The sequence below is a fragment of the Medicago sativa genome, chromosome 8 (assembly GCF_051527215.1).
Source record: "Medicago sativa cultivar Bolivia chromosome 8, Bolivia_mono, whole genome shotgun sequence".
NCBI lineage: Eukaryota > Viridiplantae > Streptophyta > Magnoliopsida > Fabales > Fabaceae > Medicago > Medicago sativa.
Genome location: NC_140756.1, coordinates 8274237 through 8291037, shown reverse-complemented (window position 1 = coordinate 8291037; position 16801 = coordinate 8274237).

The window sequence follows — 16801 nt, the reverse complement described above, 5'->3', positions numbered from 1 at the left end:
GCGGATCCGGAGACATGAGTATTCGGAGACTTGAATATAGTCATATTAGTCATATTTGTAGGCATAGGTACTTTTCCGTTTTATGCTATTAACATGGATGCTTGTGAGTTTGTTCACGGATTCATCATTTTTGTTTTTAGCGAATTTGGATTTGTATTGTATCGATGTACTCTATCAATTTGATGAATGAATGAATATCGTTTATTTTTGTCAAAAAAAAAACTAAGACGTTACATTATAGTATCAATCAAATACATCGGTTTTCTTTAATCAATTGTTTCCTTATACGGTTAAAACTCTATAAATTAATAATGTCGGGACCGGAGAAATTTATTAATTTAGAGAGTTATTAATTTATCGATAAATTAATAATTATTAATTTAAAGAGTTTTTAAGTAATTATAATGTACAAACCAAACAAAAAGGCAGATTAGTCTATGCCTCTTAGAATTACGTTGCGGCGAACCTTGGGACTCAACGTAAATTAGTAACTACTTGTGTTCATATGCATTGGAAATCAATAATGACTTTTGAAGTACAATAAATGTAAACAATAGGAACAAATGTGTTCAATGTATTCTTAATATATTTTTTTTAGTTTCTATGAATTATTAATTTATGATTTTCTTGAGACCGAAAATTATAAAGGGATCTCCCGAAAAATTATTATCTTATTATTTTATCGAGTTTTTCAATTTTTTGCATTGGCCCAAGTCGGGACCGGACAAATTTATTATTTTAGAGAGTTTATTAATTTACCGAGTATTAATTTAAAGAGTTTCTACTGTAATTAACGATATAGACTGGATAATATAATGAACATACAACTTACACAAGTAGTTTTATAAAATTATATAATGAAGCTGTAGCTTACAAGTAGTTTTATAAAATAGTGGACTATTTTGTTGTTGTTTGTTGAGAAGGACAATAAAGTGGTTGGATTTCACTATCTATACCTTAATATACTCTTTTACTTAATTTATTAATGTTAATAAATAATGAAATTTAATTAATTTGGTGAATAGCAATCTTTAACGTGTACTCCCTCTGTCTCAAAATACTCCCTTCAATCTTATATATAAGAAAATTTTCAAAAATAATTTTGATCCTATTTAAAAGAAGGGTCATGTTAACTTATATCCTTAGGGCACAAGTTAATGAGCTTAAAATGGAAATTAAAAATACATTTTATATTGAAAGTATAACTTTTGTAACTTTTAAGATATTGAATGCACAAGTTTCAAGATTTTTTTTTTTTATATTTTCCTTCTTAACTTATGCCCCAAGGGCACAAATTAACATTTTCCTTAAAAGAAAATATATCATAATTTTTAAGGTGTAGTTATTGCTTAAAAGACTTTTCTACCCCTTATTTAATGTTTGTATTTTTAATATTAATTAGTGTACTTAATGCTTCACAATTTTTATGCATGAGGGTATATTTGTAAAAATATTTAAAAAATTACACTAATTAATGAATGTATTAGTTTGTATGTTTTTTGGTGAGAACTACGTTACCCTCTCTTGTTTAGGGGGTAATTATCCTCTCATGATATCAACCAATCAAAATGTAATATGCATAGACAACATTAAATGTCAAATAAATGAATCATTTTTCTAAAAATAAAAAAGTCAATCTTAATTATAAGGTAACTTTTAATACTTTTAATTTTTATTTAGAGTAAATTACACTCCCTCCACTCTTATGTTAAAATATTCACTTCCCTCCCTTTAAAAATAAAATCTACACTCCTCTCCCTATAAGATGCTTGAATTACAACCCTCTCCCTTAATAATTAAATATGTACTACACTTTAATCTATTTTAACATAAATAAATATTTTTATGATATATACTAATTTTGAACCACCAGTTAAGAAAAATAAATTCATTTCTTTATAATTTAAATATCAATGGTAATTAAACTTAAATATTTTGCTATTAAGTTTATAATTTATAGTATAAAACTAATTTTTAAATAACCATATTTTACTGTATTTAGTAACTATTGTAATTTTATTTTTTGGTTGTTTCATATTTTATAATAGGGTTTAAAACTATATGTTAATGTAATTGTGAATAAAAAATAGCGAAAAATATGTATTCAAATTTTGATTATGTTAAAATAGACCCGCAATATTTTTTTTTATTTAAGTGTGTTATATTATTTTATTTTTTTTGCTAGATTATTAAAAAAAATATTGAGGAAGTAAAGTGTAGATTTTAACATAAGAAGAGAGATGAATCTAATTCAGGCTTCTCTTAAGGGAGGGAATGAAATGTTTTCTAATATGTTTGGAATAAGGGGGAGGGAGTGTATATTTTAACATAAGAGGGGAGGGGAGTGTAATTCAAGAATCTTTGAGGGGAGAAGAGTGTAATTTACTCTTTTATTTAATTATATTAAGGTGTTCAACCTTAATTAATTTACACTACAAGACTTATAACAAATAAATTTTTTACATCAAATTCTTTCATCTGGATGTCCTTAAATTCATCACTTACATTCATAAAATTTCTTCCATTCCACAACCCCGAACGTGAGAACAAAAACATCTCCTTCATTCAAATTTCTTATTTATTCTTCCCTATTGATCAATTCTTGTTTCTTTTTCGTTTTCTTCCCATTTTGATTGTTCATTTTTGTCGTTCCAAAGCTGCTGAGTTTCAAATTATAGTGAGAATTGTCGTTGTTTTTAGAACCGCGTCGGGTATCGTGATTTTTTTTTTATTTAAGCGACCAACCTAATAAAATCTGCTAACACGCATAGACCTGCCTCACTATCAGCCAAAGCCTTTAAGTCCAAACAAAAGAACAAAAGCCTCATGACATAACCATTTCGGCGGCAACCGAAAAAAATGCTAGCAAACTCCCAAAACATCACGGCGGCAACACTGCTAGCAATCCTTAAAGTATAACAGATGACTTACTCAATTGTTATAATTAACTACCTCAGAACCAAGAAAAATCAAATCAAAAAGAAAAATCAACTCACCATACTTGACGTGGTTCTGGAAATAATGGTAATTCTCACGATATTTGGAATCAAACGAACGACGACGATTCTCACGAAAATTGAAAAATGCGGCAGTTTAGAACGACAAAATTGAACAATCAAAATGGGAAGAAGAAATTTTATGAATGTAACCAATAAATTTAAGGACATTCAGATGAAAGAAATTTGATGTGAAATTTTAATTGTTCTAAGCCGGTCTTGTAGTGTAAATTAATTAAGATTGAACACCTAAATATAATTAAGGCAAGATTACTTTAGGGGTCCTTTATCTTATTTTTTGTAACAATTTGGTCATTTATCTTTATTTTTTCCCGTTTAGGTCCCTTATCTCTCTTAAAAGCACATATACATCTTTTTCTCATTTTTTATTAAAAATTACATAATTTTATTTTTAAAAATATGTTTTTATTAAAAATGAAAAAAATCCAGAAATATGATGAAGATGTTCATCATCTTCATCTTCTTCCTTTGAATCTTCATCATCTTCTTTAAATAAAAAAATTCTACTAAAATATATCTCCAAATATCGTGAATTAATGTTATATTCACCTCAAATCTTCTTTTTAACACAAAAATCAAAACCTTAATTTCACAAATGTTGCAAGGCGGATGGTGGAGGCTTAGTCACTAGCGGAAGGGTTAGGCTTTACAAAAGTTAAGATTGTTCTGGAAACAACAAAATTGATGTGCAAAGCTGCTCTCAATTTTGGGGTTATTTTTATGCCGGGTTTGAATATTGCGTTAGAAAATAATAATAATATACGGTGTGACAATTTATATAACTAATTTTTTTTGTGATGAAACTAAATCTCTTTTCTATAGGGTTTTGATTTTTGTGTTTAAAAGAAGATTTGAGGTGAACATAACATTAATTCATGATATTTGGAGATATATTTGTGTAGTTTTTTTTTCCGATTCAATGAAGATGATGAAGATTCAAAGAAAGAAGATGGAGATGATGAACATCTTCATCATATTTCTGGATTTCTTTTCATTTTTAATAAAAATATATTTTAAAAAAATATAATTATGTATTTTTTTTAATAAAAAAAATGAGAAAAAGGATGTATATGTGCTTTTATGAGAGATAAAAGACCTAACCGGAAAAAAATAAAAATAAAGGACCAAAGTGTTACAAATAAATAAGATAAAGGACCTATAATGTAATCTTGTCTATAATTAAATAAAAATTAAAAGTATTAAAAGTTACCTAAAATTGATTTTTTTTATAGAAAAAATTTACTCATTTATTTGACATTTAATGTTGCCAATGTATATTACATTTTGATTGGTTAATATCATAAGGGGGTAAATACTCTCTAAACAAGAGAGGGTAATCTAGAAAAAACCATGTTTTTTTGGTTTTTCTTATAATAAAAACCAAAGGAGTAATTGTTTTTTTTAGCATTTTTTCCCCTCTCTTAAAATAATTGTCACTTAAAATACAATGCAGATTTTAATATTTTTCCAAAAAATGGTACATAACTTTTAAAAAACGGATGAAACATTAGTTATTCAAAATACTCCATTATTTGCCTCGTAGCTTGCACAAGTAGTTTTATAAAAGACCTCAGTACTTGTTGATGACGACAATGTGGTCGGATATTCTCTATCTACCTTAACATAATGCATGCAAAAATTAACATTTTAAATTCGTTGATTAAATTATGTATGTGGTATATGATAAAGACCATATACATCATTAATTGAACGAATATAAAATGTAAATTTGAGAGAGAGAGAGAGAGAGAGAGAGAGAGAGAGAGAGAGATAGAGAGAGAGAGAGAGAGAACGTGGCGGTTATCCTCGTTTACACCGAGGACAACCGCGTCGTCATTCACCTTCGCCGGAAGTAAGGTACTATAGGGGGAAGGGGGCCAAGCAAGGTGCCACTAAATGGGGGGGGGGGGATAGGGGTGAGTGGTCCGACGTGAGACCGCGAAAGGGGAAAGCGCGGGTACAGGTTGTTTTATCTTGGTTTTCGGGTGTCAAACATTGATTACGTTTGAACCTTTTAAACCGGTGATATCTCATTTTTTCTTGGGAAGGGAAAAAGTAAGCAAAACCCTTGAGAATCGAGGTCCGGGAGTTGTTTTCGCTACGGGAAGGTGTTAGGCACCCATAACGACTATAGTAACCTATAGGAACCGTCTTTAATTTCTACGCGCGCGCTTTATTTTTAAATGCTATTTTGAAAATGATATTTACACCTAAAAGTTACTAAGTGAAGAATTGGGGGGAGAAGAATGTTTTTGAATTTTTATTTTAGTTGAATTGAAGGAATTTTGTTCCTTGCCTACGTACCCGATTAAGGGATCAAATCCACCGTAGTTCTCTCTCAAAAAATGTTTTTGTTTTTGTTGGTTGATTTTAAGTTTGAAAATGGATTTTGAAGAATAGAAAGAGGCCTCAAGGGCATGAGATTAGGAAATAGTGAGGTGGAATTAATGAATTGCAAAATATGGTCAAAGTTTGATTATTTTCATTGAATTTTTGATTAAGGAAAACAAAAGGAAAATTCAATGGGATATTGGATCCCAAAGTTTATTTGAAAAAAGATTTGTGTGAAGTTGTTCACATTTGTTTGGAAAATTGGTTTTTTCTAAGTAGAAGTCCTAGGCATTCATCTAAACATACAATCCTAAACATACATCTAAACATGCATATTCTAGCTACTTAGTGATGTGTGTGCATGTGTCGGTGCTTGTGTCGGTGTACATCTTTAGAGTCCATTGTCCTTTACATCATACCCTAGATACATTCTATGGCCTCTTTGCCAAGAAAAATAAAGCATGAAAGAATATTACAAAATTTCCTAAGTGTTTACATTCTAACTTTGGTACAAATTAAGTTGCAAGAAGAATAGAGATGAAAATGGGATGAAATGGTGATGCTTATGATGAATATGAAATATGAAATGAGAAGGTTAGTGGTATAAGGCAATATCAAAGAAATGAAGTAAGAGAAATACTAGAAGATAAAAGATAGAAAATAAGTGCAAGCATGGCTAAAATTTGTTCATAAGATGCAAGAACCAAGTGACCTATAATTCTCACATTCCAATTACATTTTAAAGGTTTAGAAACAAGTTTGGAATGGGAATTAAGGCTATATGATTTGCTTGACATTTTTAGAACCAATCTTAAGCATATTTTCATTATTTAACTATACAAGTAACTTGTACTCTAAGTAACCTACCAAACTTCACAATTGTGCAACAAAACTAAACACAAACAGTAGCTAGACTCCTAGGGATTCAAGTAACTAAAACACCAACATTCATCAAGCCATTTGGATCAAAATCAAGCAAAAATCCACTTATTTTTAGCACAAAATATGACAAAAATATCAAGAAAATTGACACCTAATTTTTTTAACCAATTTTAACATGTGAAAGTTATCACAAAATACTACAAAAATATCAAGAAGTCTACATGAATTTTTAGGAATTTTTTAAAGGGTTTTTTGGACTAAAAAGTGTGAGAAAATATTAATTCTAACAAAAAAAATAAGAGAAAAAATGCTTCAAAGATTTTCCACAGACTTTAGCACAAAAAATACCACAAAAATGTTAAAGAAAATATCAAGAACACATGAAAAAATGGTTTAGGAATTTTTTAAAGGATTTTAGGCAAGGCGGTGGTGTAAGCGGCAAGATTCGGTGGTGCACATAGCAAAAAAACACCGAAAGCACGCAGAAATTAAGCCCAAACCCAAGCCCAAGGGGTGAATGGATCCTGGATCCTCGGGGAGTTCGGGGACCGTTGGATTGATCCGGACGGATCAACCCTAAATCCAACGGTGGCTAGCACATGGTTCGGGAGTGAACCGGAGGCTGGTTCGAGTGAACCGGTGCGGTTCACGCTCCTTTAAAAAGCCAAGACCGGTCCAAGGTCACTTCTCACCTCTCCTTCTCTCTCTTCTCTCAAAACTAGAGTGAGAAGCTCTCACTTCTCTCTAGAGTTCCGTCGTCTTCTCCGACGAACACTACGACGGAGGTACGGTGGCCGCCGGCGGCGCCGCCGTACCGAACCTCTTTTGAAAACTAAATACGTCGTTGTGTTCGTCTAGAAGTCCTCTTCATGATTACGTACTGGTTTTTGGAATAGAGTCTTAGATTCGAGCGAGATCTAAGCACGAAGCTTACGTTCTTAGGGTTTTGAAAAGTTCTCGATCTTCTTAGAATCAAACCCTATCTTGACCTATTTTTCATGCTAATGATGGATTCAAGCTTTGATTTGAAAAATAAACGGTGGATCTTCATGATTTTGCTTTTTAGGGTTCGGTTTTCAATCTTTTTCAAATCCTTTCGAATCTTTATATCAATTCACCGTTTATTTTCCATTTTAAGCCTTCGATGACGAACATGAATGCAAACGAGAGGGTTTTTGTGTATTTACCTGGATTTGTTTGGAGATTCGAACAAAAAGATCCTGCGTTCGTTCTTGATTGTCCTGGTAAGCTTTCGAAACCTTTGCAACCGAAAATAAATCGGTGAATCTTCTTCTTCTCTTTCACAAAACCCTTCGTGATCGCAACGAATTCGTCTCCGATGAGTTCTTGCTTGAATTGCGAAGGTGAAGGTTCGATGATGACAATTCTCCGAGAACCTTCTATGAATTTGCATCGATGCTTCGCTTTGATTGTAGAATTAGATTGATTTGTGATGGAATTGGTTCGAATCTATGATGAATTGATGAATTGAGTTCGGAAATTTTCTAGGGTTCTATGGTGTTCTTGATGGTTTTCGGAAACGGTTACGGTTTTGATCTTTGAAATTGGAGAGAGAATGATGAAGTGTGTTTATGATGATTTGTCACGTAATGATTGATGATTTCTCGTATTTGGTGATGTGGCCTTTATATAGGTGACAAGTGTGATAATTGGACCAATGTGAAAGCGCCACCTGGACTTGGAATAATTCGGCCTTGGGCTATTTTTTTGGACTTGGGGACCTGTTTGCAATTTTGAGAAATAAAGGACGACTCGCAAAAACTAAAAACTTAAAAAGAAATGACACGGACACAAAAAGGACCATATTGCAATATTTGGAACTTTGGGACTAAAATGCAATTTTGACCAAGAGGACTTAAAGGAAATTTGACCTAAGATAAAAAGAAGTCTTAAAAAAAAAATAAGAGAAAATGACATGAAGGACCAAAGTGCAATTTTAGGGACTTTAGGACTTAGGAAAAAAAACTAAAATAAAATTGGAAATAAAAAAAAGTAATTTGACTAAACGTAAAGTGAAACGTCTAAAATTTGACAAAACGGACTAAAACGAACCAATGGCCTAAATGAGGTACTTTAAAGTACCTCTCTGCCGAAATTTCGTGTGAAATGACCAAAATGCCCCTAGGGCTAAAAATGACTCGGATGCAAATTTAAAATGAATTTTTAACAAGAAAATGAATCAAAGACTCATACAAGCAAAATTAAAGGACTCAGAGACAATTTTTAGGGTTTAAACGGTGACTTGGCACTTGAAAAGGCTAAAATGCCCCTAGGGGCAAAAGCTGTCCTAAAATGACTTCAAATGCAGATTTTGGAATGGATTTTGACATAGAATGAAACAAAGACTTATTCAACCTATTTGAAAGGACTCAAAACAAAATTTTGAAAGATTTGAGAGAAATTTGACATAGGAAATGACTATAATGCCCTTACATGTAAATTTTGCAAATGGAATTGAAATGAAGTGCGAGAGAAAGATGCAATTGATCGAGAGATAGTTCAAATAACTGGAAATGCAAGAAAAGAAAGATTGATTAGTATTTTTAGGTCCAAAATTAGGGTATAACAGCTGCCCCTATTTAAGTTTCTTTGCCGGAGAGTCGAGAGACGAAGTCTTAGAGTTGACGGGACGAAGATACTTAAATATTAACATTTGCACCTTGTTTTTGGACGTAAAAATACGCTTTTAGATTTTCAAAATTATGAATGCTATGCAATATTTGATTATGAATGCAAGACAAACAACGGAGTCTATGGAACCTATCATGTCGGGATTCGGATAGACAACGACGGGGTAGACAAGCCGGGAAGTAGAAAATAGGGTACAAGTTGTTCTTTGGGTCGAACTAGTCACTTGACCGAGGAATACAAAAACAAGGGATAGGTGCAAGCTGTTCTAGGGATTGAACTTGGCACTTGACCGGAAACATAGACATATAGGCGAGATACAAGCGGTTCTTTGGATCGAACTTGACACTCGGTTGAAGATACAAACGGATAGGCGGACCTGGCTGTTCTTTTGGATTGAAGCGGCCGTTTGGCTGGAGACATAGACAAAAGGGTTGATACAAGCTGTTTCTTTGGATCGAACTTGCTTGTTGGGTTATCACCACATCATGTGGGAGAGTACGGCTGTTCTCTTAGAACGAACTTGTCGTTTGACCGATAACAAAGCATAAGCTGGGTACAAACTGTTCTTCGGATTGAACTTGCCGTCGGCTGATAACAAAGCATAAGCTAGGGTACAAACTGTTCTTCGATTGAACTTGCCGTCGGACCGATAACGAGCATAATTTGGGTACAAAGCTGTTCTATCGAACTTGCCGTTTGACGAATGTGAGCATAAGTGAGTACAAGCTGTTCTATCGAACTTGCCGTTTGTCCGGAAGCATAGGTATACAAGTAGGTACAAGTGGTTCTTTTTGGATTGAACCCGGCACTTGACCGGCAATGAGATACCAATTGAAAGTACGGCTTAACAAGATACCAATTGAGGGTAAATTGTTATTGACTTGATTTGAAAAAATAGGCATGACCATTTTTGTTGGCCCAAGAGTAAATTGAGAGTAAATTGACATTGATTTGAGTTGAAAAATTGACATGACCATTTTTTGTTGGCCCAAGAGTAAATTGACATTGATTTGAATTGAAAATTGACATTGGCGGAGACATAGACATAGACATTGAAATTGGAATTGAAATTGACATTGACATGGAAATTGGAATTGAATTTGACATTGACATGGAAATTGGAATTGAATTTGACATTGGATATTGGAAAGTTGCAATTGACATTGAGATTGGATTGAAATTGGAATTTGACATTGAAATTGGATTGAAAATTGACATTGACGTTGTCATTGGATGTCAACATTGGAATTGAAAGATTGACATTGACATTGTCATTGGATGTCAATACTGGAATATGAGATTGACATTGACATAGTCATTGGAATTGAAATTGGAAATTGACATTGGAATTGGATTGAAATTGGAATTTGACATTGGAATTGGATTGAAATTGGAAATTGACATTGGAATTGGAAATTGGCATTGGAATTGGAGTTGGAGATTGACATTGACATTGTCATTGGATGTCAACATTGGAATTGGAGATTGACATTGACATTGTCATTGGATGTCAATATTGGAATTGTTATTGGAGTTGAGATTGCTTCGAATTCGACATTTGACGTGGTTTGGAATTGAGATTGGAAGGTTGAAATTGCATCGAATTTTGACAATTGAAATTGAATTGGATTTGACAAGTTGAATTTAAAATTGGAATTGACGGTCGGAATTGAGTTTGACGAGTTGAAACTTTGATTGAATTTGGCAGTTGAAAGTTGGATATGCAACATGTATGTATGATATAGCAAGATCATTGGATGCATGAGCACATAAAATGCATGATTATGCATGTATGTATGCTTGAAATGCATGATTGGTTGGCAACTTGGCGAGAGAAATTTCACAAAGGCGGACAAGACATTGGAAGATTGGGCACGTAGTGGCTCGTGCGCAACATATTCACGGGGAAAAAACCTCTTTGGAGATACCGTCGTTGGGAGACGTATCGAAACCATGGCCGAGGGCAATAAAACTTGTAGAAGAGGGACCTTCGGAAAGTCCGTGGATACGAAGTCGCCGTTGCTAGGCGTGTCGATCTGGATAAACATTGGATGTTCGCATCCGTGGTCAATGCTTTTTCAATATTTCATTCTTTCATTTTTCATTTTCAAACCCCATTTTTGCACGAACCGCCCTTTCGGGTTTTCGATTCACCGGGGGATAAGATTCTTTTCATTGCCCCATTTTTGCCTGAATTGCCTTCATAGGTTGTCAATCGGCGGGGTGCTCATTTTTGCCTAAGCCGCCCTTTCGGGTTTTCAACTTAGCGAGCTTTTTATTTTCATTTTTTTTTATTTTTCATTTTCATTCTGTTTTTTCATTCTTGCCACCGACCACAGATCATCTGGGGAGTAACACACTTGTAACATGTATTGAAATAGACATTGATACTCATTCATTCATGCATGTTTCATTGAAATGTACCACTGTTGCTCGGGTTTGTTTTCAAAATAGACGAGAAAAGATTTTTCAATTTTCAAAAGATGTTTGTTTCGGACATTAACATTATCAAAATAGAAAGAAAATGTTTTGTATATAGCATTGAAAGTGGGAAGAAAAATAGAGTTTCAAACAATAGAAAGGCTCAAATTGATGTAGAAGAGTGAAAGTCGGCCAAAGGCATGGCCTCACGGATTTACAAAGCTTGGAAAATGGTAATTTTATTGGTTGGTGATACATTGAACACGATGACCGCTACATTTCATAGAAATTTTGAATTCACAAGTACGAAGCCTCGATGAAGAAGATCATTGACGATTGCGGATGCCCCAAGGGTGATGGTGATTTGCCGAGATATAGTTACTTGTCTTTTATTATCAACCTCATTTTTGCATGAACCGCCCTTCGGGTTTTCGGCTCATCGAGGCGCTCATTCTTGCTGAGTTGCGTACAATCTCGGCGAGCTTTTTCATATTCATTTTTTGTCCCTAACTTTTGCTGGATCGCCCTTTCGGGTTTTCGATCCACCGGGAAGCGCATTTTTGCCTAGGCCGCCCTTTCGGGTTTTCGACCTACCACGCCGTTCTTTTCTTTTTAGACAAAGTATTTCTTGACTATATCGGCATTAACGGGATTTGGGAGTTCAACACCATCCATGTGTGTAAGAATCAAAGCACCACCGCAGAAAGCCTTCTTGACAACATAAGGACCTTCATAGTTAGGTGTCCACTTGCCCCTTGGGTCGGGTTCGACTTATCCTTCTTTTCAATACAAGTTCGCCTTCCTTGAATTCTCGAGGTCGGACTTTCTTGTCAAAAGCATTCTTCATTCGAACTTGATACAACCGTCCATGAGTCATAGCATCCATACGTTTCTCTTCAATCGGATTCAATTGATCGTACCGACTCGACACCATTCGGCCTCGGTTAACTTTGCTTCCATGATTACTCGAAGAGATGGAATCTCCACTTCCGGAAGGGAGAACTGCTTCCATACCATACACAAGAGAGAAAGGGGTTGCCCGGTTGAGCTGCGCACCGTAGTACGGTAACCATGCAAGGCAAAAGGTAGCATTTCATGCCGGTCTTTGTAAGTAGTGACCATCTTCGAACAATCTTCTTGATGTTCTTGTTAGCAGCCTCAATTGCACCATTCATCCGAGGTCCGTAAGGAGAAGAGTTGTGATGTTCAATTTTGAATTCTTCACATAAAGCTTGCATCATGCTATTGTTCGCATTGGAACCATTGTCGGTGATGATCTTGTTGGGAACACCATATCGACGGATGATGTTATTCTTGATAAACTTGACGACCACTTGCTTGGTCACATTTGCATAGGAAGCAGCTTCAACCCATTTGGTGAAGTAGTCAATTGCCACTAGAATGAAACGGTGTCCATTGGACGCTTTTGGTTCAATTCTTCCGATCATGTCAATGCCCCACATAGAGAAAGGCCATGGGGAAGATATAACATTGAGGGCATGTGGAGGCACATGAATCTTGTCGGCATAAATTTGACATTTGTGGCATCTTTTAGCATGTTTGTGGCAATCACGCTCCATGGTTATCCGGTAATAGCCGGCTCTTAACAATTTCCTTGACATGGTATGACCCGAAGCATGGGTCCTAAAGGTACCATCATGTACATCATGCATCAATTTCTCGGCTTCTTGTTTGTCAACACATCTTAACAAGACCATGTCATAGTTCCTCTTGTATAGGATTTCTCCGTCCGAAGGAATTTGCTAGCCCATCGTCTCAAAGTCTTTTTATCCCCGTTGGAAGCACCGGTGGATATTCACGATTCCGCAAGAATTGCTTGATGTTGTAATACCAAGGCTTTTTGTCATTCACATCTTTGTCGGCTTGATCTGGCATTTTTTCAATGGTAAACACATGAGCGGGCTGTCAAGACGCTGCACTTTGATTACGGGCACATCATTCCGGTGATTGACACGAAACATGGAGGACGAGTAGCAAGAGCGTCGGCCATTTGATTTTCATCCCGAGGGATATGGTGCAGCTCAACCTTGGTAAAGTATGTCAATAGACGTCTTGCATAGTCACGGTAAGGGATCGGCTTCTCATGATGAGTCTCCCATTCACCCTTTATTTGATTGATGACAAGTGCGGAATCTCCATAGATGTCAAGATGTTTGATTCTCGGGTCAAGGGCTTCTTCAATGCCCAAGATGCATGCTTCATATTCAGCTATGTTGTTTGTGCATTCAAAAGTTATTCGAGCGATGAAAGGAATGTGATGCCCCTGCGGAGTTACAATGATGGCTCCGATTCCTTTACCGTAGGCATTAACGGCACCATCAAACACCAATCCCCATTTGCTATTGGGATCCGGCCCTTCATTGATCGGCGGCTCTTCACGGTCTTTTGCTTTCGGATACATAATCTCTTCATCGGGGAAATCAAATTTAATTGGTGGTAATCATCAAGAGGTTGACAAGCAAGATGCTCGGCAAGGATACTTCCTTTGATTGCTTTCGAGCTTTGTACACAATGTCATGTTCGGACAACGGCATTTGCCAACGTGCAATCTTTCCGATAACGACGAGGCTTTTCAAAGATGTACTTGATTGGATCCATTCGGGATATCAACCAAGTTGTATGATTCACCATATAATGACGCGGGCGTTTGGCGGCCCAAGCTAAAGCACAACAAGTCTTTTCAAGCATTGTATACCGAGTCTCACGGTCGGTGAACTTCTTGCTCGGATAGTAGATAGCATGCTCTTTCTTGCCGGTCTCATCTTGTCGACCGAGAACACGGCCATCGAATCGTCTAACACCGACGGATACATAATCAAAGGCCTCCCCTCCATTGGCGGGACAAGGATAGGTGGTTCCAACAGTATTCTTTAATGCTATCAAAAGCTTCCCGACATTCATCATTCCATACAACAGGCTGATTTTTTTGAGCAATTTGAAAATTGGTCCACAAGTAGTGGTCATGTGAGATATGAATCTTGAAATGTAATTCAAACGTCCGAGGAAACCTCGACTTGCTTCTCGGTTGAGGGGCCGGCATCTCTCGATGGCTCGGACTTTGTCGGGGTCGACTTCAATGCCTCTTTGGCCGACAATGAAGCCAAGCAACTTTCCGAGATCGTACACCAAATGTGCACTTGTTAGGATTCAACCGCGGCTTGTACTTTCTCAATCTTTCAAACATCTTTTTTAAATACACAACATGCTGCTCTTCATCACTTGACTTCACAATCATATCATCAACATACACTTCAATCTCTTTGTGAATCATATCATGAAACGAGTCGTCATACCTCTTTGATAGGTAGCACCGGCATTTATCAAGCCAAACGGCATTACTTTGTAACGTAACGTTCCCCACGGAGTGATGAAGGACGTCTTTTCTCTATCCTCGGGAGACATTCGTATCCGATTATAACCGAGAGAAACCATCCATGATGGAGAACACTTTGGATTGAGCGATGCGTCAACAAGCACATCAATATGAGGCAATGGGAAGTTATCTTTCGGATGGCTTTATTCGGATCTCTGTAATCAACACACATTCGAACTTTCCCATCTTTCTTTGGTCTTGGTACGATGTTGGCAATCCACTCGGGATACTCGACTCATGAGGAAACCCGCATCAATTTGCTTTTGTACCTCGGCCTTGATCTTAAGAGCCATGTACCGGACGAGATCTTCTCAATTTACGTTTGACGGAGGACATTCGGGCCTTGTCGGTATCCGATGTTCCACAATCTTGGGATCCAAGCCCGGCATATCTTCATAGGACCATGCAAAGACATCTGGATAATCATGGAGAAGGCTGGATGATCTTCTTTTTCACCTACGGCTCGAGTGCAGCACCAATCTTGATCTCTCGCTTGTTCTCTTCGGTGCCCGGGTTGATAAGCTCAATCTCTTCTGGTGAGGTGAATGGCTCTTCTTTCTTGCTCAAGCGGTCGAGTGATCTCATACGGTACCTCTTCATAATCATCATCCTCATCTTCACTTCATATACGGGGAATTCAAAATTTGGAGGAACCATAGGGTCACCGTGTTCAACGGGTTTATTATGGTTCAATCTCGCATAATATGATTGGGATGATTTTTAGAAAAAGTTTTTCATGCAGATTTTTGAAATTAATAAGAAAAATACGGATGTTTTGGTTTTTACGGCATTACCATTATTTCCAAGAAAAAGGCACTAAAAAGTAAAAAACAAAGAGTCGTGAGAAAAACGACAACTTTTTATTGATTAACGGCAATGCCGAAACAAACACGCCCTTACAAAGATATCACTTTCGCCTTGGGCGTAGCGAAAGGATTGTTATTTTGAAAACAAAAAACATGAGCAACAAAACACATTACATGGAAGCATGCATGACTAAGGGAACATCAATGGCTTCCCAATTTCTCACGGTGCCTCCTGGTATAACAAAGGTAGGCACGTAACCACCTCCGGCGGCATCTTCGGTAATAGCATTGATGAACCCGGCCGTAGAAGGTTCCCTTTGAAACGGCGAGATGTCGGGGAGAATCCAAGGCCCTCTTTTCGCTTGTTTTCCGAATGCGAATCACTTTGCCCCGGCCGGCGGCTTGCCACTGCTTGAACAGCCTTACGGGCGTCTTTCAATGAGGCCATGCTAGCACCCGGCCCTCCGGGGCTCTGCACCCTCAACGAGTCAATCCTTGAAACGACGTTCCTTCATGCGGACCTGCTTCAACACAAGAGAACGATGATATTTGGCTAACCGAAATGCCTCCTCACCATATACGGTGACAACCTTACCGTTCCTCATGAACTTGAGCTTCGATGCAAAGTGGATGTGACTGCTCTGCGTCATGGATCCATGGTCTTCCGAGGAGACATTTGTAAGAGGCGTTGATATCCATGACTTGGAAAGTTATTTGAAATGTCTCGGGACCAATGGTAATTGGCAAGTCCACTTCCCCGAGGACATCTTTGCGGGATCCATCAAAAGCTTTAACCGGATAGCCGCTACCCCTCGGAGAAATTCCATGATGGCTCAATTGCCTTAGCGTTGATTCGGGCATTACGTTCGAGAGATGATCCGGTGTCTACCAACACGTTGGATATCGGGTCGGACCCACGGTGCACCGAGATATGTAGAGCCAAGTTGTGGCGTTTCCACAGCTTCGGGGAGCTCATCATCACCAAACCCCAAGTTGTTGCGGGCGGTAATATTGCTCACTATCCCATCAAATTGATCCACGAGACTTCGTGGTCGACATACGCTTGCTCCGGTATCTTCATTAACACCTTCCTGTGAGCTTCGAGCTCATGAGCGAGACAAGATGGATATCTTTGATGGGGTTTGTAGCACTGGTCAACAATCTTATAGTCACTTTTCTTGATAAGCCTCGGGATTTCGTCCGGATTGGACTCTTCAATAGATTGGCCCGCCGGGCCGGTGTTCTTGTCAACGGGAGGAGCAAGCGGGTGGAGTTACCGTAGCAATGGGTGTGACCAC